At 39.0% G+C, this 26248-nt stretch overlaps 1 long non-coding RNA gene across 1 annotated transcript in view; it reads left to right on the forward strand.

The window, feature by feature from the left end:
* Positions 1-15398: 15398 nt before the first annotated feature.
* Positions 15399-26248, forward strand: part of LOC123466048 — a 28865-nt gene continuing 18015 nt past the window's right edge. Inside the window, exon 1 of the long non-coding RNA XR_006641302.1 lies at positions 15399-16084. This is a non-coding gene — a long non-coding RNA (uncharacterized LOC123466048). The remainder of the gene's footprint in view (positions 16085-26248) is intronic.

Below are 26248 nucleotides of genomic sequence, written 5' to 3' on the forward strand. Positions count from 1 at the left end.
CTGGCAGGCTACAGCCTGCTGCTAAGTCGCTTCAGTCGTGTCGGACTCTGTGCAACCCCATAGACGGCAGCCCACCAGGCTCCCCCGCCCCTGGGATTCTCAAGGCAAGAACACTGGAGTGGGTTGCCATTTCCTTCTCCAATGCATGAAAGTGAAAAGTGAAAGTGAAGTCACTCAGTCGTGTCCGACTCTTCGCGACCCCATGGACTGTAGCCCACCAGGCTCTTCCATCCATGGGATTTTCCAGGCAAGAGTACTGGAGTGGGTGCCATTGCCTTCTCCGAGGCTACAGTCTATAGAGTGGCAAAGAGTCAGACATGACTGAGCGCTAACACAAGTCCTTATCAGGGCTTTTAATCTCATGCTGAGAGTCTGGATTTTATCCCAGCTGGTACCAAGGAAATTTTGGAGGATATTTATCAAGGAAGTGATATTATCAGATTTGCATTTTAGGATGATTATTTTGGCGGCAATGTGGAGAAAAATTGAAAGGCAAAACACTGGGGACATTGGAGATCAATTAAGATACTGTTACAGTGACCGAGGCAAGAGATTAATGGGGCTCTGATTCAGCCATTAACAAACAGAATGAAAGGAGTGTCTAGACACTAGCAATAAAAGCAATAGAATTAGTAAAAGATGAGGGGAAATGGGAGCAAGTGACGATTCAAAGATGACTCTGAGGTATGTTGTGTAACTGGGTAGCTGGGCTATCATCAAACAGAATTTGGAGAAAGAAAATCTGATAGCAGTCAAGATTAGTTGAGGTTTTGATATGCTGTGACTTAATCATGTCTGGATCCTCCATACAGAAGTAGCGTCTGGACTCAGGTATATAGATATAGGAGCTCACTTTTATTGTACTCTTTCATTACTTGATCTGTATTTATTCCAATTTTTTATTTCTTTCTGCAATCCCTTTTGAAGTCACCATTCTTGAACAATGGACAGGCTATTGCAAAGCATTGCAGGTTCTCTACTTCACTGAGTACATTTCTTACCTGTGAATGCTCATACATCTAAAGGTACTTCTTTCATGTAAATCTTTGCTTCATATTGAATGTGACTTGAAATTACTGTAGGGCTCGCACCTTTATTTGAAAGTCACTTAATTCAGTGGTTCTCTGTCATGAAAATGTTTTTCAATAGAATCTGCTTCCCCCCACCCCCCTCTCTGTGGGAAGTGTTTTGATTGTTCTGCAAATGTGCATAGCATTCTCAGAACTCTATTCAGCTTGCCCAGTACTTTTTGAATCTGTTGTAGATTCATATGATAACAAAAAAATAGTTTCAATTCTTTTGTTACTGTTTGCTGTTTGTGGAATTTGGTTTTTACATTATATTTATTCAGCATGAATAATTTATGAATAGGGTATATAATGTGGCATTTTACACACTTAAAAAAATGATTTTTGCTCTCATTTCATAGTCATCTTTTGCTCCATGCTGTACAATTCAGCCTCTTAACAGTTGCAGTCAATTTTATTGGTAGCTTAAGATCTACTTCATCTTTTGTATTATGCTGAATATTGAGTATAGACTTACTTTTTAAAAGATTTTTCATCTTTTTTGAACAGAATGACTCTAAGAAGACAAAAAGAAATGGTATATTTCCATCAGAGAAATGAAATAATTAGAAAGGAAGCAGCCTGAAGTGTACACTTAGTGTTAGTTGCTCAGTTGTATCTGATTCTTTGTGGCCCCATTGACTGTAGGCTGCCAGCCTCTTCTGTCCATGGAATTCTCCAGGCAAGAATACTGGAGGCGGTGGCCATTCCCTTCTCCAGGGGATCTTCTCGACGGAGGGATTAAACCCAGGTCTCCTGCGTTGCGCATAGATTCTTTACCGTCTGAGTCACCAGGGAAGCCCTTGATCCTTTCAGATGTTTTGAGTCTGCACCTTTTCCTGGGCATGTATGGTCACTTTCTAATTTTCCCTATATAAGCAGTTGCTTTAGGATGTCCTAATCCTTAGTTTCTGGCTTTCAAAAGAGAGAAACAAAAAAAGTTATTTGAGGAGAAATAGAGCTAACCCTTTAGGTCCCACTTCAGTCCTGGAGGGTGGGGCTTGTCAATAACAGAAGGAGGCACAACTACGGTGGCCACCCACGTCTATGTCTGCACTTTGTGATCACAGGCAGCAATCAGAGCACAGACCTCTGATATTTGGAGGTCAGGGTCATTTTTGTCCACCCTGTCTCCTCCAGGCTCTGTGCAGATTGCTCCAGGATCATATGCACAGCTGCCTGCCATGGAGTTGGTGTTGGGAGATGGGCAGCTGCTACTGTACTAAGAGCTGAAACTGACCAAAATGAACTGCAGTTTACTGTCCAAGCCTTCCCCTGGAATGTCCAAGGTTTCAATAGACTCCAGCATTCTAAAATAGTTATATCAGACAGATTCTGCCAGTACAGTTATTTTCTTGGTAAAGAGATAGGTTCCTGGTGCTTCCTAATCTGCCATTTCCATTTTTTTCCTCCTCCCTCCCTCCTTTCCTCCCTTCCTCCCCTCTTCCTTCTTTCGTTCCTCCCTCTTTCCCTTCCTCCTTTCCTTCCTTTCTTCTTTTTCTGGAGAGCCAGTTTACCAGCATGCCACTGGAAACACTGCAGACATGTGCTCCTTGGTACAAGCTGCATTGGGATCAACTGGGCCAGCTGCTCTGACTGTAGTTCTCTAATTAGTCTTCTTCACATGCCCTATGGCCATTTCCCATCGCTGCCTCAATTCACTGACTCTGTGAGCTATTTTCAGGGGAAGTGCTTGCATCCTGTGGTCCCTAATTAATTTCAAAATATGGATCTCACTCTTTCCTCACACAGGGTCCTTTTTCTGCAGACACTTGTCCTACCTAAGCACAGAATTGCTTTCTCCCACCTTCAGGCACTTTATCAGATCTAATCCCTTGAATCTGTTTGTACAGTGGAAGTGACAAATAGATTCAAGGGATTAAATCTGAAAGAGTGCCTGAAGAACTATGGACAGAAGTTCGTAACACTGTACAGGAGGAAGTGATCAGAAGCATCACCAAGAAAAAGAAATACAAAAGGTAAAATGGTTGTCTGAGGAGGCCTTACAAATAGCTGAGAAAAAAAAGAGAAGCAAAAGGCAAAGGAGAAAAGGAAAGATGTATCCATCTGAATGCAGAGCTCCAAAGAGTAGCAAGGAGAGATAAGAGAGCATTTTTAAGTAAACAGTGCAAAGAAATAGAGGAAAACAATAGAATTGAAAAGACTAGAGATCTCTTCAAGAAAATTAGAGATACCGAGGGAACATTTCATGGAAAGATAGGTACAATAAAGGACAGAAATGGTATGGACCTAACAAAAGCAGAAAATACAAGAAGAGGTGGCAAAAATAAACAGAAGAACTACACAAAAAAGATCTTAATGACCAGGATAACCACAATGATATGTTCACTCACCTAGAGCCAGACATCCTGAAGAATGATGTCAAGTGGATATTAGGAAGCATCACTACACACAAAGCTAGTGGAGGTGATGGAATTCCAGCTGAGCTATTTCAAATCCTAAAAGAAATGCTGTTAAAGTGCTTACACTCAATCTGCCAGCAAATTTGGAAAATTCAGTGGCCACAGGAATGAAAAAGGTCAGTTTTCATTCCAATCCCCAAATGGGCAATGCCTAAGAATGTTCAAATTGCTGCACAATTGCACTCCTTTCACATGCTATCAAAGTAATGCTCAACATCCTTCAAGCTAGGCTTCAACAATATGTGAACTGAGAAATCCCAGATGTTCAAGCTGGATTTAGAAAATGCAGAGGAATCAGAGATCCAATTGCCAACATCCATTGGATCATAGTAAAAGCTAGGGAATTCAGAAAAACATTTACTTCTTCAATAACTACACTAAAGCCTTTGACTGTGTAGACCACAACAAACTGTGCAAAATTCTTAAAGAGGTGGGGATACCAGATCACATTACCTGCCTCCTGAGAAACCTGTATGCAGGTCAAGAAGCAACAGTAAGAACCAGACATGAAACAACGGACTGGTTCAAAATTGGGAAAGGAGTACATCAAGGTTGTATATTGTCACCCTATTTATGTAATTTCTATGCAGAGTACATCATGTGAAATGCTGGGCTGGATGAAGCACAAGCTGGAATCAAGATTGCTGGGAAAAATATCAATAACCTCAGATATGCCAGTATACCACCCTTATGGCAGAAAGCGAAGAGGAACTAAAGAGTGACAGGTGAAAGAAGAGAGTGGAAAAACCTGGCTTAAAACTCAACTTGCAGAAAACTAAGATCATGGCATCTGGTCCTATCACTTCATGGCAAACAGATGGGGAAACAATTGAAACAGTGAGAAACTTTATTTTCTCAGGCTCCAAAATCACTGCAGATGGTGACTGCAGCCATGAAATTAAAAGTGGTCTGCTGCTTGGAAGAAAAGCAATGACAAACCTAGACAGTGTATTAGAAAGCAGAAGACATTACTTTGCCTACAAAAGTCCATGTTGTCAAAGCTATGTTTTCCCAGTAGTCATGTACAGATGTGAGAGCTGGACAATAAAAAAAGGCTGAGCACCAAAGAATTGATGACTTTGAATGGAGGAGCTGAAGAAGACTTTTGAGAGTCCCTTGGACTGCAAGGAGAAGAAATCAGTCAATCCTAAAGGGAATTAGTCCTGAATATTCACTGGAAGGACTGATGCTGAAGCTGAAGCTCCAATACTTTGGCCACCTGATGCAAAGAGCTGACTCATTGGAAAAGACCCTGATGCTGGGAAAGATTGAAGGCAGGAGGAGAAGGGGACGACAGAGGATGAAATGATTGGATGGCATCACCGACTCCATGGACGTGAGTTTGAGCAAATTCTCAGAGCTGGTGAAGGACAGGGGAGCCTGGTGTGCTACAGTCTATGGGGTCGCAAAGAGTCAGACACGACTGAGTGACTGAATAACCACCACCATCAGTCCATACTTAGGCTCTCCAATGTTGTCCTCTCTCATTGATTTCTCATTATTGACTAGGCCATTTCTATGAGTATGCACACACACCCTCGGGCCTTCTTCCTATTAAAAAAGCAATAACAGAAGCAGACTGTCTTGATCCATCATCTCGTTCTGGCTACCATTCTGTCTCCACAGCTTGTCTTTTTTTTCATGCTTCCTGTTGTTGTTCATTCACTAAGTCATGTCCAACTCTTTGCTACCCCATGGACTGCAGCACTCCAGGCTTCCCTGTCCTTCACCATCTCCCAGAGTTTGCTCAAACTTCGCACTTCCCATGTACCCTTTTTTTTTATAATCTCTATTTATTTAATTTTATTTTTGACCGCGCTGGGTCTTCATGCTGACTGCAGGCTTTCTCTAGTTGTAGTGAGCAAGGGCTATCCTTCTTTACGGTGCTCAGGTTTCTCATCATGATGCTTTTCTTGTTGCGGAACGTGTGCTCTAGGTGTATGTGCTCAGGAGTTGTGGTACGTGGGCTTTGTTGCTATGCAGCACGTGGAATCTTCCTGGTCCAGGGATTGAACCCATGTCCCCTGCATTATCAGGCAAACTCTTAACCACTGTGCCACCAGGGAATTCTTCCCACTTACTCTTAATCTTGCTACATCACTTCAATGAAACTATTCTCGTCAGTCACCAGTGACCTCCATTTCCCTAAATTCAGTGGAATACTCATTCTTGCTTTACAGCTTGTTCTTCATTTATCTTCTTCTGCTTATTTCACTCTTTCCACAGTTCATCTAAACCCATTTTTCTAATACAACTTACATCCTGATGATTATCAAATGTATTTATCTAACCCTGACATTTTCTCTGAGAATGTCATATAGACAGATGTTTAATTGACACTTTTATTTGGAGGTCTGCTAAGGTTTTTAAACTCTACACATTGAAATCTGAACTCCTGACTTCACTCCCAAACCTATTAATCTCTTAGTCTGTCCTCAGATCAGTTATTTCCTCAGTGACCCAAATAGAAAGTCAGGGAATTGCTTTCATTTCCCCCTTTCTCTCATCCCCCATTCACAAACCACAAGAAAGTATTCTTAGTTCCTCTGTAATATATCTTAAATCTGTCTACTTCTATTCTTCACTATATTCTAAGCCCTAATATTTCTTACCTAGAGTGCAGCAAAAGTATCCTGACTAGCCTCTCCATAATTCCTTCTTTACAAACTAATATTTAAAGAATACAATAGAGCTTGCCACTTATGCTCAAAACAGTCAGTGGCTTCCCCATACTCTTAGAATAAAGTTATATCTCTTCAGTATCACCTAAAAGTCCAAACCAGCTGCTTACTTAAACTTCATTGCATATTTTTCCCTTCCCTTTCTCTAGGCAAGGTCTTTTCTGATTTAGTGGAAGCACTCTAAGGACAACTATTATAATGAAAGGGTTATATGATATATGATCTAGGGTTGGAAACCAAGAGGGTAATTATTTTTACCCCGTTACTGAGCTTACAAACAGCTACACTTTGGATACGTAGATTAGTAGGAAAAGTCAGATTTATCATCTTTTCCTGCTGTTTTGACCCTCACTTCATCACCTGGCTCCCCATAAAGACCTCTCTGCTGCTCTCCTCCAGGGCTTGCAAGAAACAGAAAGAATAAAGACATGGCACACATGTTGGGAAAACCATACCTGAAGGAGATCAGCCCTGGGTGTTCATTGGAAGGACTGATGCTAAAGCTGAAACTCCAGTACTTTGGCCACCTCATGCGAAGAGTTGACTCATTGGAAAAGACTCTGATGCTGGAAGGGATTGGGAGCAGGAGGAGAAGGGGATGACAGAGGATGAGATGGCTGGATGGCATCACTGACTCGATGGACCTGAGTCTGAGTAAACTCCGGGAGTTGGTGATGGACAGGGAGGCCTGGCATGCTGTGATTCATGGGGTTGCAAAGAGTCGGACACAACTGAGCCACTGAACTGAACTGAACTGACCCCTCACCCTCTTGGGTGTAGAGGTAAGATTTCTTCTTTTGTACCAGTGTCTCTTGTCCATATTCTTAACTAGCACCTGGCTTATTTTTTATGCTTTGAAGTTAAACATTCTATTGTTTAATTTACATTCTCTAATTTTTTCACATGGTATCAGTTGTCTGATTTTGTACAGCCTAGGATTAAAAAAAAAAAAAATCCTGCAGGGGGAATGTCTGGTGCTTGTATCAAGCATTTGTTTGGTTTGTTGTAACTGAAAATAAATTTGGGGTAATATTAGAAACTGACAGTCTGAGTAGATTTTTATCTCCCCTAGGTAGGATCAGGATTACTGAATACTTCATAGATATCTGCACATGTGATTTAGTACTTTCAGGCAACCCATAATCTCTATGCTGTAGAAGAGTGAGTGGAGCAGTCATACTGCTTTCTAAGAATTGGCACCCCACTCCAGTACTCTTGCCTGGAAAATCCATGGACAGAGGAGCCTGGTAGGCTACAGTCCATGGGGTCGCTAGTGAGCGACTTCACTTTCACTTTTCACTTTCATGCACAGGAGAAGGAAATGGCCACCTACTCCAGTGTTCGTTCTTGCCTGGAGAATCCCAAGGACGGGGGAGCCTGGTGGGCTGCCATCTATGGGGTCGTACAGAGTCGGACACGACTGAAGCAACTTAGCAGCAGCAGCATTTCTTCCTTAGCAATCACTGTGCTTGTGTGACATGCTATCTCGTGACTACTTTACCTGATACCCATAACCCATTTGTGATGTTTAATCCTGCTCAGAACCTTAGATACCAGCTGGTTTTCCTGATAAATCTTATAACTTATCTTTCCTGATAAGTCTTATAACTTCTTATTCCCTCTGTTTAGGCATATGTCCCATGTCACCCCAGAAGTGGTTGTCATGTCACACGACATGTTGTTACTGATAATTCTGGAATTATTTCCCCCTCAAAACAGTATCTAATGTAGTGATGATTTTGGTGTGTTTTTTCTTAAGCAAGAGCAATGTAATTTATCTTTAACACTGTCATTTTTAAAAGTCCATTAGTAAGTTACAATTTACTATTCCTTTTACACAAAGTGCCATTAAATAACATTGAGCTATGTACACACATCAAGGATTTTACAGACTTGTAAAATAGCAGGCCATTTCAAGGATTTCTTTCTTGGTAGAGACATTTATGGGGAAAAGAGAAGTGAGATTAAAAAGTAAATTTAGTTTCAGGTCTAATGACAGTCATCTGGGTTGGGTGGGTTACTAGTTTCTTCAAAGAGGTTTTAATCCATTTTACATTAATCAGAAACTGCTTAAACAGTTCATCAGGACTACCAATCTTTTCTTGAGATGAGGTTGTACATTATATTACCAGAAAAAGATTCTGTCTCAGAGCAGATTTGGACAGTTTTTTAAAGTCTTCCTTTTGACTCAGAAAATCTTCAAAGATCTCTCTCAGACCAAAAAAAAAAAAAAAAGATTCTCATTGCATATTTGTGCTAAGATCACTCACTGGATGTTTTTGGCCCAGTCAGTCTCTTTTACATTTTGTAATAAATGGCAAAAATTAGACATAGGTTCATCTATGCACTATATATGGAATCATGTTTGCAATGGTGTTTCATCATATACTGATATTCCTTTCCCAGTGTAATAGGAAAATTTCCAAACAAAATCTTGTGGCAACTCAAGATCAATATTAGCTGTTTTATATAGTCTATGGACTAAAGATTTTATATTATCTATGTTCTTTTCAACATGGCCTATTTTATTTACCTAAGTTCAATTAAAAGTGTTAATTAATGCCTTTGCTGTTAGCTTAACAAAACTAGAACTACTCCATTTTAAAGACAGATAATTAATTTCTATTCAGAGATTAAAAAAAAAAATCCAGGCTCAATTATTATTCCAGAATTTCCTTTTCTCTCCTCCCATCCATGTCCTTTCTTCTCTTCTCTCTCCTCCTTATTCATCTCCTTTCCTCAACTTTTTCTCTCCTTCCTCTCCTCAATTCTCTACTTTCCAGTTCCCTTCCCTTCCTTTTTTTTCTTTAATTTTTCCCTCTTTCTTTCCCCCTTCCTTCCAAACCTCCTTACTCGTATCTGCTCTTGTCACCTTGTCTACTCTGAGGCAAGGAATCAAAGAAAAAGTGGCTGTTTTTTTCTAGGATTAACCACCATCCCTAAAAATGTAGGACTGATGCTGAAGCTCCAACACTTTGGCCACCTGATGTGAAGAGCCAACTCATTGGAAAAGACCCTGACTCTGGGAAAGATCGAAGGCAAAAGGAGAAGGGGCAACAGAAGATGAGGTGGTTGGTTAGCATCACTGACTCAATGGACATGAATCAGAACAAACTCTACTTGATAGTGGAGGACAGAGGAGCCTGGCGTGCTGCAGCCCATGGGATCGCAAAGAGGCAGACACCGCTGAGCAACTGAATGACAACAAAAATCATTTTTCACCTCTAAGAACTCAAATTCATGATTGTATCTGACTTGCCAGGAGTGATGATATATATTCTTGTAAGGCTGGAATCCTATTAGTCATAGAATGGGTACCAAACCAAATCCCATACATGAAGTTCAGTTCTAAATCTTTTAGAGTGGGCTTGTCCACTTAATGAAATGCAGTTTGCCTTCAAGTGTGACATTTCTGGTACAGTTATGATTATAAATTTGTTTTTTCTAATTATGTTGAAACCATGCAAACAGCTACATTGCCATGAATGGTGTACAGGGAATCAGTAAAGACACTGTGCTTTTATAATATTTGACCTATTTAACAAGGAGCTTTATAGCAAGGCCAATTCATATATGTACTGTTTTTACAAAATCATCATAAGTACTATCAGCACTTTGATTATTTACAGCTATTATGTGGTTAGAATTCAGTTCAGTTCAGTCACTCAGTCATGTCCGACTCTTTGCGACCCCGTGAATCACAGCATGCCAGGCCTCCCTGTCCATCATCAGCTCTCGGAGTTCACTCAAACTCATGTCGATTGAGACGGTGATGTCATCCAGCCATCTCATCCTCTGTCGTCCCCTTTTCCTCCTGCCCCCAATCCCTCCCAGAATCAGGGTCTTTTCCAATGAGTCAACTCTCCGCATGAGGTGGCCAAAGTATTGGAGTTTCAGCTTCAGCATCAGTCCTTCCAATGAACACCCCAGACTGATCTCCTTTAGGATGGACTGGTTGGATCTCCTTGCAGTCCAAGGGACTTTCAAGAGTCTTCTCCAACACCACGGTTCAAAAGCATCAATTCTTCCGCTCTCAGCTTTCTTCACAGTCCAACTCTCACATCCATACATGACCACTGGAAAAACCATAGCCTTGACTAGATGGACCTTTGTTGGCAAAGTAATATCTCTCCTTTTCAATATGCTGTCTAGGTTGGTCATAACTTTCCTTCCAAGGAGTAAGCATCTTTTAATTTCATGGCTGCAATCACCATCTGCAGTGATTTTGGAGCCCCCAAAAATAAAGTCAGCCACTGTTTCCACTGTTTTCCCATCTATTTCCCATGAAGTGATGGGACCAGATGCCATGATCTTAGTTTTCTGAATGTTAGTGAACTTTATAACAACATCTTTTATCTAAAATAATTGTGACTTTTTTCCCCAAGCTCAACTCATTTTAAAACACTCCTGAATTCCAAATATTAGTCATTACACTTAAATTCTTTTTGAGAGTCCACTAATTACATTTACAGTTCCCATATTAAGAATTCATAAACTCAAAGCTTTTTTTTTTTTTCTGGTTTCCATTGGATCTTCTACATAAACAATGATATCATATGTGAATAATGACAGTTTTACTTTTTCTTCTCCTATATAAATTTCTTTTATTTTTTGTTCTAGCTTTATTAATCTGGTTAAAACTCCTGGTACAGTATTGAACTGAAATAGCTGAAGCAGACATCCTTGTCTTGTTCCTGAAATTAAGGTGAAAACATTCATCATAAAGTCTAATGTTACCTATACATTTTTCATAAATGCCCTTTATCAGGTTGAGGAAGTTCTTTCTTATTTTCAGTTCATTGAGAAATTTTTTATTAGGAAAGGATGTTGGATTTTGTTAAATCCTTTCCTGTATCTATTGACATATCATAAAGCTTTCCCCCCACCTTCTAGTTGTTTAATGTGGGGAATTATATTTGTTGATTTTCAAATTATAAGCTGATCTTACATTCCTGGAATAAAACTAACATATTAAAAAGTTCAAAGTGCTAGTTGATCAGTTATGTCCAACTACTTGTGACCCCATGGACTATAGCCTGCCAGGCTCCTCTGTCCATGGAATTCTCCAGACAAGAATACTGGAGTGGGTAGACATTCCCTTCTCCAGGGGTCTTCCTGACCCAGGGATCAAACTCTGGTCTCCCACATTGCAGGCAGATTCTTTACTGTCTGAGCCAACAGGGAAGCCCCATTCATGATGTATTGTACATTTTATATATTGTTATATTTGGTTTGCAAAAATTTTATTTCAAATTTTGACATGTATATTAATGAGGGATCCTGATGATTGGTGTTCTTGTAGTATCTTTGTCTGGTTGTAGTAATACAGCAATGCCCTTTCTTTTAGAATGGATTGTGAAGTATGCCCTCCTTTTCAATTTTTTTAGAAGTGTTTCTGAAAAAGTGATACCATTTCTCCCTAGATGTTTGGTAGAATTCACCATTGAAGCCTCCAGGGCTTGGAGTTTCCTTTGTCAGAAGGTTTCTACCTAAAAATTCAATTTCTTTATTTAATATACTATACAATATTCAGTACCTATAGGGCTATCCAGGTTATTTAGTTATTCTTGAGTGAGTTTTGGTAGTTTATGCTTTTCAAGGAATTCTAAGTCATTGAACTTGTTCAGTTTATTGGTCCTTTCGTCCATACTCTGGTCTGAAAGTCTACCAAAGTGTTCGGTTGGGACAGTCATAGGGCTCACCTTATTCATTGTTCATCTCTCAAGGATCGCAGTCTTCCATTGCTTGATGTTCAGTATCTTGAAAATTATTACATATTTTGTATTTTTTTTTTTTTTAGGCAAGAGAGAAAATCCAAAATTCTTCATTTGGGCCAGAACGAGAGTTGTTGACCCAGGTATTTGAAACCCATAAATAAAATTTTCTTAGAAGTGAATTTGTTGGAAGTGACCATATCAGCCCAAGTTCATGAACATCAATATATTTCTATCCATCCTCAAAGGTAATGCAATTACTACATTATATTCATATTAATAATTTAGGTTTGGCTGAGCTTCTCTTTTTTACTTAACTAAGAAAATGTGGAGCCTATCTATCCTAACTCACTATTGATAGTGTACTTCCTTTCCAGGGGCCAACCCTTGGTTCTAAAGAGAGAGGGTCTGTGCTTCAGGGGAGTAACAGAGATGATGGAGTATGAAAAACACCTGGTCAGTTTATTATGGCGTTTGCGGACTTATCCTGGATAGATCATCAATGGAATTATGGTTGAGTAAAATCATAAGTTTCTAAGAAAAAGAAATAGCCACATATTTGCCTAAATTATTAACCAGAGTAGTTAATATACATTAATGTATTAGTAGGTAATATACATTAATGTATTAATGTAGTTAATACATTACAACTACCAAAGGAATGTTAACTTTACACAAGTGAGAAATCCCTTATTTTTCTGGTGGATTTGCTTATGATTGTTTATATTTGTGAAATATGCCAGAATAGCTCAATTCTCAATAAACCCTTCCCAAAGGAAAAAAATCCTGACATCTGGGTAGAACATGAAGAAAACAAAAATATTTTTGTACAGCCTACAAAGACCAATTTTATTTGTGAGCTACCAGAGCTCGCTTTCTCTATTATATATAACTTCTTTTAAAATTTAATCTTATTACCTCCAAATGTTTTTATTTAAAATACATATGTACTACATAATGAGATGATACTGCTTAAATAAACCATTAGTTTTTAAATGCACATTTTAAAAAGATTTATTTATCTGTGGCTGTTCTTGGTCTTCTTTGCTGTGTGAGGGCCTTCTCCAGCTGCACTGAGCAAGGGCTATTCTGTAGTTGCCGTGCGCGGGCTTCTCATTGCAGTGTCTTCTCTTGTTGTGGAGTATGGGGTCTAGGCATGTGGGCTCTCGAGAGCTGGCTTAGTGGTTGGCACAGGGGCTTAGTTGTCTCTCAGCATGTGGGATCTTCTGGGACCAGGGATAGAACCTGTGTCCCCTGCATTGGGATGCAGATTCTTCACCACTGAGCCACTAGGGAGGCACTCAAGCACATTTTAAGACTATATTTCACTCTGCTAATTTTATCCTCTTAAAATGAGTATTAGCAAGAACAAATGTGTGAATGAATAAGTAAAAATTACTGTGTAGCCACCCAGTGCTTTTGCTGGACACTACTGCTTGTGTCTCTACTTGCCAAGTACCATATCCTCTGTCACAAGGAGAGATTTCTATTTATTTTAATTACTTAAGTTTTTCTAAGCCTTAGGTCTTAAACTTAATTAAGTCTGAAGTCATAAATTTAATTAAGGGTCTTAGACTTACAATTTAAGTTGACATTAAAGAATGCTAAATTTACTTGGTATTGAACATTTATACCCCAAATTTTACTCAGATAATACAAACAAGGTAACTGTGTAGATTTAGGTAATATATAGCGTTGCTTGAAGTTTACAAGAACAGTGGTCAGATGTTCATAATTTTGACAGAGTATAGTTTTAGATACATATCTACATCTCTGCAATCGTAAAAGCTCAGTGCAGTGCAGTTCAGTTCAGTTCAGTCGCTCAGTCGTGTCTGACTCTTTGTGACTCCATGAATTGCAGCACGCCAGGCCTCCCTGTCCATCACCAACTCCTGGAGTTTACCCAAACTCATGTCCATCGAGTTGGTGATTCCATCCAGCCATCTCATCCTCTGTCGTCCCCTTCTCCTCCTGCCCCCAATCCCTCCCGGCATCAGTCTTTTCCAATGAGTCAACCCTTCTCATGAGGTGGCCAAAGTACTGGAGTTTCAGCTTTAGCATCATTCCTTCCAAAGAACACCTCGGACTGATCGCCTTTAGAATGGACTGGTTGGATCTCCTTGCAGTCCAAGGGACTCCAAAGAGTCTTCTCCAAAACCACAGTTCAAAAGCATAAATTCTTCGGTGCTCAGCTTTCTTTATAATCCAACTCTCACATCCATACATGACCACAGGAAAAACCATAGCCTTGACTAGATGGACCTTTGTGGGCAAAGTAATGTCTCTGCTTTTGAATATGCTGTCTAGGTTGGTCATAACTTTCCTTCCAAGGAGTAAGTGTCTTTTTATTTCATGGCTGCAATCACCATCTGCAGTGATTTTGGAGCCCCCCAAAATAAAATCTGACACTGTTTCCACTGTTTCCCCATCTATTTCCCATGAAGTGATGGGACCAGATGCCATGATCTTCGTTTTCTGAATATTGAGCTTTAAGCCAACTTTTTTCACTCTTCTCTTTCACTTTCATCAAGCGGCTTTTTAGTTCCTCTTCACTTTCTGCCATAAAGAGTTCAAAAGAATAGCAAGGAGAGATAAGAAAGTCTTCCTTAGCGATCAATGCAAAGAAATAGAGGAAAACAACAGAATGGGAAAGACTAGAGATCTCTTCAAGAAAATTAGAGATACCAAGGGAACATTTCATGTAAAGATGGGCTCGATAAAGGACAGAAATGGTATGGACCTAACAGAAGCAGAAGATATTAAGAAGAAGTGGTGAGAATACACAGAAGAACTGTGCAAAAAAGACCTTTATGACCCAGATAATCACGATGGTGTGATCACTCACCTAGAGCCAGACATCCTGGAATGTGAAGTCAAGTGGGCCTTAGAAAGCATCACTATGAACAAAGCTAGTGGAGGTGATAGAATTCCAGTTGAGCTATTTCAAATCCTGAAAGATGATGCTGTGAAAGTGCTGCACTCAATATGCCAGCAAATTTGGAAAACTCAGCAGTGGCCACAGGACTGGAAAAAGTCAGTTTTCATTCCAATCCAAAAAAAAGGCAATGCCAAAGAATGCTCAAACTACTGCACAATTGCATTCATCTCACACGCTGGTAAAGTAATGCTCAAAATTCTCCAAGCCAGGCTTCAGCAATACATGAACCGTGAACTTGAGTGAGTGCAGTTAGTGATTATTTATTCATCTATAAGACAGATGTAAGTTATTTCCAATAAATTGATTCCCTGTCAGAAAAGAAATGAGGATCAGGTGTCAACAAAAATGTTGTTTGCATTTTATCCCACACTGTGAAAATATTTAATCCATCCAAGTATTACCATAATTAGGAGTACTGAATATTGTAACCTTTTAATAAGATATTTATTTAAAAGCATTTATTCATAATTAAAACACTTTTATACTGTTTAAAATTTTTTGAATAATGGTAAAATCTTAATGCAGAAACTTTTCTTAAGATTGGCCTGATGCCTATCTGTTTACCTTTTGTTTTGTTTTGTTTTTAATCTTAGTCGCCAGGGACTCCCACAATTAAATGAAATATATTCATTCCCTGTTTTGGAGAATTTTGTGTCTTTCTGTAATTGGAACACAGTTATTTTTAGAACCGTATGATTGGGCCACCTAATTGACTTCTCTCTTACCGTCTCTGTAAATCGCTCAACCAGTGCCTGCTTCACCTACACCTACACTCACATAGCTCACCTAACTACAAACTTGTCCCCATCCCAGCTAGTGATTGTCCATCTGCGCTTGTGTTCAGTCATGTGCGACGCTTTGCAACCTGTAGCCCTCTGGCAAACTGTGGCCCACCAGGCTCCTCTGTCCATGGGATTCTCCAGGAAAGAATACTGGAGTGGGTTGCCATTTCCTGACCCAGGGATCGAACCTACTTTTCCTGTGTCTCCTGCATTGCAGGCAGATTCTTTACTGCTGAGCAGTTGTGGAAGCCCATTAGTGATTGTTCTAACCTTTAAATCAGCTCATCTCCAACTGTTAGCTAATCAAAGGGGCCATGAGAGACGTGCCCTTTTGCTAGTTTCGGGTAACCAATGAGCCACCTGACACTAATTACTCCATAAATAGTACCCTCCCCTCGCCTGGGAGCATGGGCTGCCGCCACGTTCTGCCCACTAGTTGCATAGCGTGCAGTGTTGCTCCAGGACCTTGCTTCAGAAATGTAAGTAAGATCCCCTATCCACTGAACAAGGGGTCCCCGACCTCTGGGGCCTAATGCCTGATGATCTGAGGTGGAGATGTAGAATAATAATTGAAATAAAGTGCACAATGAAGTGCTTGAATCATCCCCAAACCATCCGCCAAACCCTGAGCCTGTGGAAAAACTGTTTTCTGTAAAACTGGTCTCTGCTGCCGAAAAGGCTGGGGACCCCTGGGTTAGACCGTTGATGCTTCTGTCGCTGCCAACTCCAGGCTCTTCCTTTGGTCTTAAAGCTGGGCAGGTACAGGGCTTGCAAGCCTGGCAGGTGCAGCCCAACAACCATTTTACAATCTAATCAACAATATATGCGAGTTCAGTTGCTCTGTATCCTCACCAATATTTGGAGCTGTCAATTTAAAACAAATTTAGATTTCTAACCTTTTAGTGTAACTCTAATGGAATTTCATTGTGGTTTTAATTTGCATTTTCCTAATATGTTGAGGCCTTTTCATATGTTCATTGTCTTCCTTTGTGAAGGTTTATCCCTGCCGATTGCCCGTTAGATTTATTTGGATTGCTTCCCTTTTCATATTAAATTATAGCAGTTATTTATAGATTCTAGAAACCAGAAATCTGAAATAGATTTGGACTAATTTGAACAGCTCTGAGATCTTTGTGTTTACATGAGTTTTCCTAACTGCTGCATTTCTCAAACCAAGACTTATTTTTGCAGATTTTTAAAACTGTTTTCTAACACTTTTTGTTGGCAAGGTTCTGATGCATCTTGAATCTCATCCGAAGTGACTCTTTGATGATTGAACTTTCACTTTTCACTCAGCTTTGAATTTCAGAATTTAGTCTTAAAAAGTAGCAGCCAAAATGTCCCCATCTTTATGTTAGGACATGTAATACCAGAGTGTTGTAAAAATAATATATGCAGACTTAGTAGTTTGTTACTGGTTCTTTTAAGTCTTGCATACAATTTTATATTTTGGCTCAAGAGAAGATCATTTAAATTTTCTATCTTTGAAGAGTAATTTCTAAATTGATTTTGTTATCAAACCAAATGAGTCTGCTCACCAGTGCAGTAAAACCAATCTAGTGACACCAGGTTGTGGTGAAGGAAAATGTGGTATATACTGCAGGGCACCAAGCAAGGAGTGCCGAAAGCTAATGTACAAAGGAAAAGGCCTGAACTCCCTGATGGCTTCCAGGGAAAGGGTTTGAAGACAGGGTGAGGAAGAGGGTTGTAGGGTATGTGATCAGCTGGGGGAAATTCTTCTGATGGGTGGTGAGATAATCAGGAGTCAACATCATCAACCTTCTGGTTCTGATTGGTCTGGGGTCTACATGCTTGTGGATGGCATTCAGTTAGCTTCTTCCGTCTGGTGGAGGTTTTTCAGTGTCTGCAAAAACAGCTGAAACGATATGGCTCAGAATATTCTCTACAGCCCTTGAGAAGGAGCTAAAGGTTCTTGCCTTTTTAGTGGATGAACTATTATTCTTTTGTCTTGCTTGACTGTTTTCTTTTGTTACTGCATTTTCTCACTTCTCTTTGGAAGAATTAAATGAATTCTTTGTAGCTTAGGGAAGGCCTAGGAGTCCAAAATTTTCCTGCAGACAAGAGACAGATAGAGGAAAATGGTAGGATCTGCCTTAGGAAGGCCCCATGAGGTTCTGCTCAGTTATAGTTTTATTTAATTTTTTATTTTAAATTTAAAAGTTTATTAAATATAATAAATTATTTCAGGAAAAATAAAAAAAACCTATGAAAAACTGTGTAAATTACCTTTCATACTGATGCTTCAAATGTTAACCCTTTAAAAACACTTACCTTATGTTTTCTCTTGTATTAGGTAAATATGTAAAAAGTATTATAATTTTTGAATCATTTGTGAATAAGCTGCAGGTTTGTAACACTTTGCATGCAGGCTCAGTTGTTCAGTCATGTCCAACTCTTTGTGACGCCATGGACTGTAGCCCTCCAGGCCCCTCTGTCCATGCAACTTTACAGGCAAGAATACTGGAGTGGGTGGCTATTTCCTACTGCCGGGTATCTTCCCGACCCAGGGATGGAAAACACTTCCCCTGTATTGACAGGCAGATTCTTTACCACTGAGTCATCTGGGAAGCCCCCATAATACTTCATAATGCCATAAACACTTCAGTATATATTTCCTGTTAATGAGTATATTGCTTTTATAACCATGGCACAATTACAAAATCAGGAAATTAACACCAGTAAAATACTATTATCTAATCCCAAGCCCTGATTCAGATTTCACTAACTGCCCTGCTAATGTACTTTAAAAAACACTTTAGAGTATAAAATCCAATCTAGAAAGACACATTGCAATAGCTTTCCTATCATTTTACTTTCCTTCAATCTGGACTAAGTCCTAAATCATTCTTTTTCTTTCATACCCAACATTTTTGAAGAGTGTAGTTCACTTATTGAGGTGGAATCTTCCTCAATTCATAATTGTCTGAGGTTTCATTTTGATTAAATTTGGGCTATGCAGTTTTGGCAAGAATGTTACAAAAGTTGTGTTCTTCTCAGTGTACATTATCAGGAGCCCGTCACATTTATGTTTTTTATTACTGGTGAAGCTAACTTTGATCATTTGGTTAAGGTCATATTTGCCAGACTTCTTCTTTCTTTAATTAAAATGTCTTCTGTAGGAAATTCCTTTGAGATCTTGTAAATTATTCCTCTTCTTATTACTGAGTCCAGGCTTGTACTGCTCAGTAGTACAGTGGTAGTACTCAGTAGTACAGGCTAGGCCAGTAAAGGGAGAGATGAGTTGTTAGAGTCAAGGAATAGCGACTTTATTTAGAAAGCCAGCAGACCAAGATGGTATCTCAAAGAGTCATCTTACCCCAGTAAGAATTCAGGCTTCTGTTTTATGAAAAGGTAGGGGTGTGTGGCTGGTGGCTGAACACTTTTTGGTGCCAGACTCCTTTGTTCTTGCAGTTGTTCAAGTGGGTCCAGTCACGATGTTCCTATAAACCTCCAGCAAAACAAATGTTATTCTCTGTTCAGCAACTTTTTATCTCGATATGAATGGAAAAGTGTTATACCTCTAAAGATCAGGGCCTTGAGAATGAACTGTCCTGTATATTTCAGGTTATAGCCAAGATTCTTAACTTATAGCAAAAAGCAACTATAAGAGGTCAAAGTTAAAAAAAAAAAACAAACCCAGATCCAATGTCGAGTCAGATTTGTGTTTCCCTGTTACATTCTCCTCAACCTTATGCCTACCAGCTTTAGTGTCTTGAATGATTTTTGCCTGAAGCAATTATTAATCAGTGGTTGTCAAATGATGATTTTTCTAATTCCAGTATTCCTTCTACATTTATTACTTGGCATTCCACTATAAGTAAAGCAGTCTTTTCTGTTAATTTGTATCAGTATGGATTCTTGGGGTCTTCTTTTATTTAAATTGAAATAATCTATTATTACTGTTTCTTATTTTGATACTGAAATTGTCTTTTATTTGGCCAGTGGGAACTTTTATGACCTTTTGCCAGGTCCCCATCCTTCTTTGAACATGTCCTTAAAAAGCAATTGAGCAATATTTTAAAGAACTCACACTTGAGACTTGTGTTGTCTTTTTGGGAATACGTTAATCCCCATCATCTAAGGCAGACACTAACAATAAGAAATTTTGTGGCTATTTGATTTGAACATTTCTCTAAGGTGACTTGTTTTAATTACATTAAAAGAGACCTTCAGTGGCCATTTATGATATATTAAATATGGCCATAGTGTCTTTGCAGGCCCTTCCATCAAACTTTGTGACATTCTTAGGCTAATGGAGTGTGGCAAGTTCTACTTTCACCTTTTTGAACTTTTGCCCTGAGATCACCATGTTTGGAAGCCAGTCTAGCCTACTGGAGGATGAAAAGACACCTAGAGAAAAACCAGGGTTCCCAGAGATCACAGTCATTAACTGTCTGACATGTGAGTGAGACCATCTTGGATCTTCTCACATGGTTGACTCTCCAGCTGAACTGGCTGCATGAATGAGATCAGGCAAAACCAGCAGATGAATCATTTGTTTAAATCATAGTATTATGAAGAATGATAAATCTTTTCTTTTAATGCTTTAAATATTGGAATTGTTTGTTACTCAGCAATAAATATACCATCATAAATTCAAATTATCTGTAATTTAATAATTCCATGTTTTAAAGTATTTTAGAACTTTTCTCAATAACTCAAAAACAGGCCAAAAGTTCTTTGGGGTCCCCTTGGCTGGAAGGTCTATTTGATTTGAATTCGATAGCCCCACTATGACATAAATGACAGGCCCTGCAACTAGCAGCATTTTTTTTTTTTCATTTAATACTGCTTTTATGTGAAGGAAAAACTGGGTTATTCAGTCTTGGTAGTTGGCAGACACATTTCTGAAAATGAATGAGGTTAGTGTCACATCAAGAAAAAGATTTCATAGTATTTGTTGCCAGTGATAAAATTTGAACTGTCAAGTACAGAATTTGCATTTTGGAAAACTTATTTCTGCCACAAGAAGCTTCACAGCTTCATAACAGTCTTTTGATATTGGTGATGATACCAACTAAAGTGATACTTTGGCTATTTTATAATGAAATTTTTGTTCAGTATTTGGAAGATCCTCATAACTCAGGGAATCTGTATTTTCCAAATGACAAATGCATGATGTTGCAAAATTATATATGTGCCAAAAATATGCATTCAAACAAATTAAAACCATGGATTTTAATGTAATGAGATACAAAAACTTTGTTCACATGGTATCAAATTCCACATGCCAACTAACCTTTTCAAAAACTACCATTTATAGATTTGTAGTGTCAAAGAACCCCATGGACGGGGGATCCTGGTAGGCTGCCGTCCATGGGGTCGCTAAGAGTCGGATACGACTGAACGACTTCACTTTCACTTTTTACTTTCATGCATTGGAGAAGGAAATGGCAACCCACTCCAGTGTTCTTGCCTGGAGAATCCCAGGGATGGGGGAGCCTGGTGGGCTGCCATCTATGGGGTCACACAGAGTTGGATACGACTGAAGCGACTTAGCAGCAGCAGCAGTGTCAAAGAGTTCACAATTATTTGAAAGGCTGTTAACTATTTCTCCCTTTTCCAAATATTTACCTTTGAAAATCCAGGTTGCTTCATTACTCAAACCAAAACAACATATTACAACAGGCTGAATATAGAAGTGGACGTGAGAACACAGCTTATCTTCTATTAAGCCAGATATTAAAGAGTTTTGCAAAACAGTAGCACAACCCTTGTCTTATAACTAAATATGCTTTTGTCCTGGGTAATTTTTAGTTCTTCATAGAAATATGGTATTTATGCTATATGAAATTGTTACATTTATAAAAGAATTAAGAAATATGTTCATTTTTTCTTGGCTTTTAATTTGCGATATTAAAAATCCATGGATAGAACTCCCATTAAAAAGCTATTTAGTATCCTTAATTCTTATTAAGAGTATAAAGGAATCCTAAAACCAAAAATTAGAGAACAGCTGCTCACAGCAAATGGGAAGCTGTGTATCTAAAAGATTCCCAGAGAATTTCTATTGACTGCACACTCAAGGCCCTACAAGCAGCTTCTGAAATACACAGGCAAACATACAGAGAATTCTGAGTCAAATACAATACTCTAGCCTGAAAGCAGACACAAATGTGTCCAAAAATAAGCCCTGCAGGAAGACAATATATACTCATGAATTCCTCAAACATCTCTAAAAGTTCTCAACATTTACCAGAGAACTGATAAGTGCATTTACCAAAACCATGGGATATCATATCTAGTTCCCCTTCCTGAGGGAAATTGATATCCCTTACATGTCAAATCACACAGTCCTACTCTGAAGGAGGTCAGTGATAGGACCCAAACTGCAAACCTAAACTAACTTAACAAGTTCTCACCTCAGATGGCAAAATGTGTCAAAAATAGTCATCTTTTAAGATAGCTGATAGACAGTCATCCTCTAAAATGGCTAAATAATAGACCCCCCCCCTCAAATATGCCAATGCCCTTATCCCTGGAAACTATGAATCCCATGGAACCTATGTTACATGGCAAAAGGGACTTTGCAGGTGCAATTAAGATTATAAACATTAAAAGATTATCCTGGATTATCTGGGTGTTAAGAATCATGTGAAAATGTTAGTCACTCAGTTGTGTTTGACTCTTTATGACCCCATTGACTGTAGCCTGCCAGGCTCCTCTGTCCATGGAATTCTCTAAGCAAGAATACTGGAGTGGGTAGCCGTTCCCTTCTCCCAAGGATCTTTCTGACCCAGGGATCAAACCTGGGTCTCCCACATTGCAGGTAGATTCTTTATTGTTGGAGCTACTACATTTGGACCTGTAAAAGTAGAGACTTCCTCCAGCTGGAAATAGAAGAGATGGGGTTGAAAGGGAAGTCAGAAAGATTTGAAGTGTGAGAAGGACCTGATGTGCTGTTGCTGGTTTAAAGATGGAAGACAAGGGAACAAAGCAGATTTAAAAGAGCCAAGAAAGGTGAACAGTTGATAGCCAGCAAAGAAACGGATACCTCAGTCCTATAACCACATGAACTGAATTTGTTCTTCAACTTGAACGAGTTTGGAAGATTTATCCTCAGAGCACCTAGAAAGGAACATAGTCCAGATGACACTCTTGATTTCAGTCTGAGACTCTAAGGCACAGGAACCAAATGAGCTGCCCTGTTCCTGGACTTCTCATCTAAAGAGGCATGAGATAAGAGGCTTCTGTTGTTTCAAGATGCTAATATATGGTAACTTATAATAATAATAGAAGACAGATACAATGGCCATTGAACTTTGATATGTGAACATGAGAGTGAGCTCAAGTTTTGACATATTAGCAAAAACTTCCCATCAAAATCCAGGTACAGGAAGGTTTGGGCAACACAACACAATCTCACCAGCATGCTTTGATCCCTTTCACTCTGGTGGGTCTTTGTGAGACAAGCTCATCTTGATGGGTCCTCCAAAACTGTAATAAATACTTTTCTGACAATAATTATGAGCTTTTATGAGCATTTTATTACAATTTTATTACAATTTAAAAGATCTCTAGTAGATCATTTAGAGATTTCTCTTGGTAGTGATATGTATAGAAAAAAATAAGTTGGCTTCAATAATCATAATCACGGATGAACCAGACAGAAAGGAAAATGAATATCTAGTTACAGGTAGATAGCAGGGTTACTAGTTCCTAGACTCCTAAAACCAATTAATATCCATCAGAATGTTGCTTAAGCATTTCATCAGAAATGTTAATTCCTTCTCAGATATAAAATGTGAATTATATTACAATGATCAAGTCCAGTTCAGTTTTCATTCAGTCATGTCCGACTCTGCAACTCAATGGACTGCAGCACATCAGGCTTCCCTGTCCATCACCAACTCCTGGAGATTGCTCAAACTCATGTTCATTGAGTCGGTGATGCCATCCAACCATCTCATACTCTGTCGTCCCTTCTCCTCCCACCTTCAATCTTTCCCAGCATCAGGGTCTTTCTAATGAGTCAGTTCTTCGCATCAGGTGGCCAAAGTATTGGAGCTTCAGCCTCAGCATCAGTCCCTTCAATGAATATTTAGGACTGATTTCCTTTACGATTGACTGGTTTGATCTCCATGCAGTCGAAGGGACTCTCAAAGTCTTCTCCAATACTACAATTAAAAGCATCAATTCTTTGGCATTCAGCTTTTTTTATGGTCCAACTCTCACAACCATACATGACTACTGGAAAAACCATGGCTTTGACTAGAAAGGCCTTTGTCAGCAAAATAATGTCTCTGCTTTTTTAATATGCTGTCTAGGTTTGTCATAGCTTTTCTTCCAAGGAGCAAGCGTCTTTTAATTTCATGGCTGCAGTCACCTTCTGCAGTGATTTTGGAGCCCAAGAATTTAATTTGTCACTGTTTCCATTGTTTCCCCAACTATTTGCCATGAAGTGATGGGACCAGATGCCATGATCTTCATTTTTTGAATGATGAGTTTTAAGCCAGATTTTCCCACCCTTCTCTTTGACTTTCATTAAGAGGGTCTTTAGTTCAAGTCAAAGGTGAGACAGTTTTGTTGTTGCTGTTTACGTCTTCTTTTTGGCAAGGCTCTTTCCTCCCCTCCTTACTGAATTAACTCCTCCTCACGCTCAGTATCTCATATCATGTATTACTTCCTCACAGATACTGTGACCTTTCGAACTCCTAGCTTGATCCCTATGTTGGGATGATCTCCTGGATAAGGCAATGGCTACCTACTCCAATATTCTTGCCTGGAGAATTCCTTGGAGGAGAATTCCCTGGACAGAGGATCCTGGTGGTCTACAGTCCATGGGGTCTCAAAGAGTCAGACATGACTGAGTGACTAACACACACACACACACACAACACAATGTACTTCATGTCCCTGTCTCCATAACTCTTTTTACACTTCTAATTTTACATGTGTTGATTTTTTTTTTTTTTTTCTGGCTGTACTGTGTGTCATGTGGTATCTTAGTTCCCTGACCAGGGATTGAACCCGTGTATTATCAGTGTAGAATCTTGACCACTGGACCACCAGGGAAGTCCCCTGTTGTCCTTTAAATAATGCTTCTTGAATTTACTAGATTTTAAACTCCCAGGCCCAGGGGCTATAACTGTTTTTGTTCAATATTAGATCCTCAGTGTTTGGTAGTGCTGGCCACATAATAAGGGCTCAGTAAATGTTTTTAAATGGAGAAATGAGTATGATACCTTTTAAATGTGGTGAAATATATGAATATCCTTAATAGGAACATCTTGCTGCTTTCTTTCACAGTGTTTTACCACCACTTGCAAGAGCTGGTGAAATGTATGGTTGAATGTCTGAGAACAATTGCTGTAGTTCACAGTGTTAAAAAAAAAAAAAAAAAAAGGCTTGATATCTATAAGCTTTGTTCTGGTAAGAAAATGACCCATTTTATAGTTGGAGAAAATCTGGTCTTTCCAAGTTTACTGAGGGGCTTCCCTGGTGGCTCAGATGGTAAAGAATCTGCCTGCAGTGTGGGAGACCTGGGTTCAATCCCTGGGTTGGGAAGATCCCTTGGAGGAGGGCATGGCAACCCACTCCAGTATTCTTGCCTGGAGAATCCCATGGACAGAGGAGCCTGGCGGGCTAGTTCATGGGGTCGCAAAGAGTCAGACACAACTGAGTGACTAAGCACAAAGTTTACTGAGCCCAAATAGGGAATCAGAAGTGAGGTTATTTTCTTAGGTTTCTCATCTCTTATTTTAATAAGTAGAAAAGCATCCTTAGGAAAAGAAAATAATTTTTTATATCACTGAGCTGCAATTGCAGGATAGTCATAGGAATGAGAATATGTCTGTAAATTCAATATTCATTTTCTTGATTACAAATAAGGTAATATACCTTGGTATTCTACAGAGCTCATATATGCAGGGAGAAGGTTGTGAAGCCCTTTGTTTCAGTGTCTTTCTATTCAGGATATGAAATATTCATTGAGCTCACCATGCCTTCTTCCTTTCTTCTCCACACTCTATTCTGGTCACCTACTTATTCTTTTAATGAATAGCTGTAGAATATCATGGTGCTTAGAAAAATCTTTTTGTAAATGTTTTTCTTTGCTTCTTTAACCAGGAGCCAAAAATATCATGTGTTTCTGTTTTGGGAGTGTAACAAAAAAAAAAGCTTCTGAAAAATATGGATGGTGTAGCTGAGATAGGATGGCAATATTTTTTAAAGACACGTTTTTGTAGAACCAGATGGTCTACTATATTCTCAAACAAATATGTCACCTATAATTTGATGAATACCTTCCAAAGGAAAATAATTTTTTCAGGAGATAACAGATGGTATCAGTCAAAAGCATATCGAGATGCTTTAAGAAAAACTTGATGGCTCAAGTGATTTAATTTTCTCCAATGTACCAAGCATGTTTTAGGGTCTAAAATTTGTCATCTGCAAATAATTCAGCCTCATTTCCAAACTTTACTCCATGGAGAATTAAATGCAACCTGCTTTATATGATACCTATAAAAATGACGAAAATTCCAAAGTTGTTTTCTGGCTTTGTTTTTCAAGTATCTACTATACTATGAATAAAAGAGGAGGCGGTGGGGTGGGGGGAGTACATATCTAGGTGTCTTAAAACATTAAATAGTCTAAATTAAAATATAAAAATATTTTAATAG

The sequence above is a fragment of the Bubalus bubalis genome, chromosome 8 (genome assembly GCF_019923935.1).
Source record: "Bubalus bubalis isolate 160015118507 breed Murrah chromosome 8, NDDB_SH_1, whole genome shotgun sequence".
NCBI classification, from domain to species: Eukaryota; Metazoa; Chordata; class Mammalia; order Artiodactyla; family Bovidae; genus Bubalus; species Bubalus bubalis.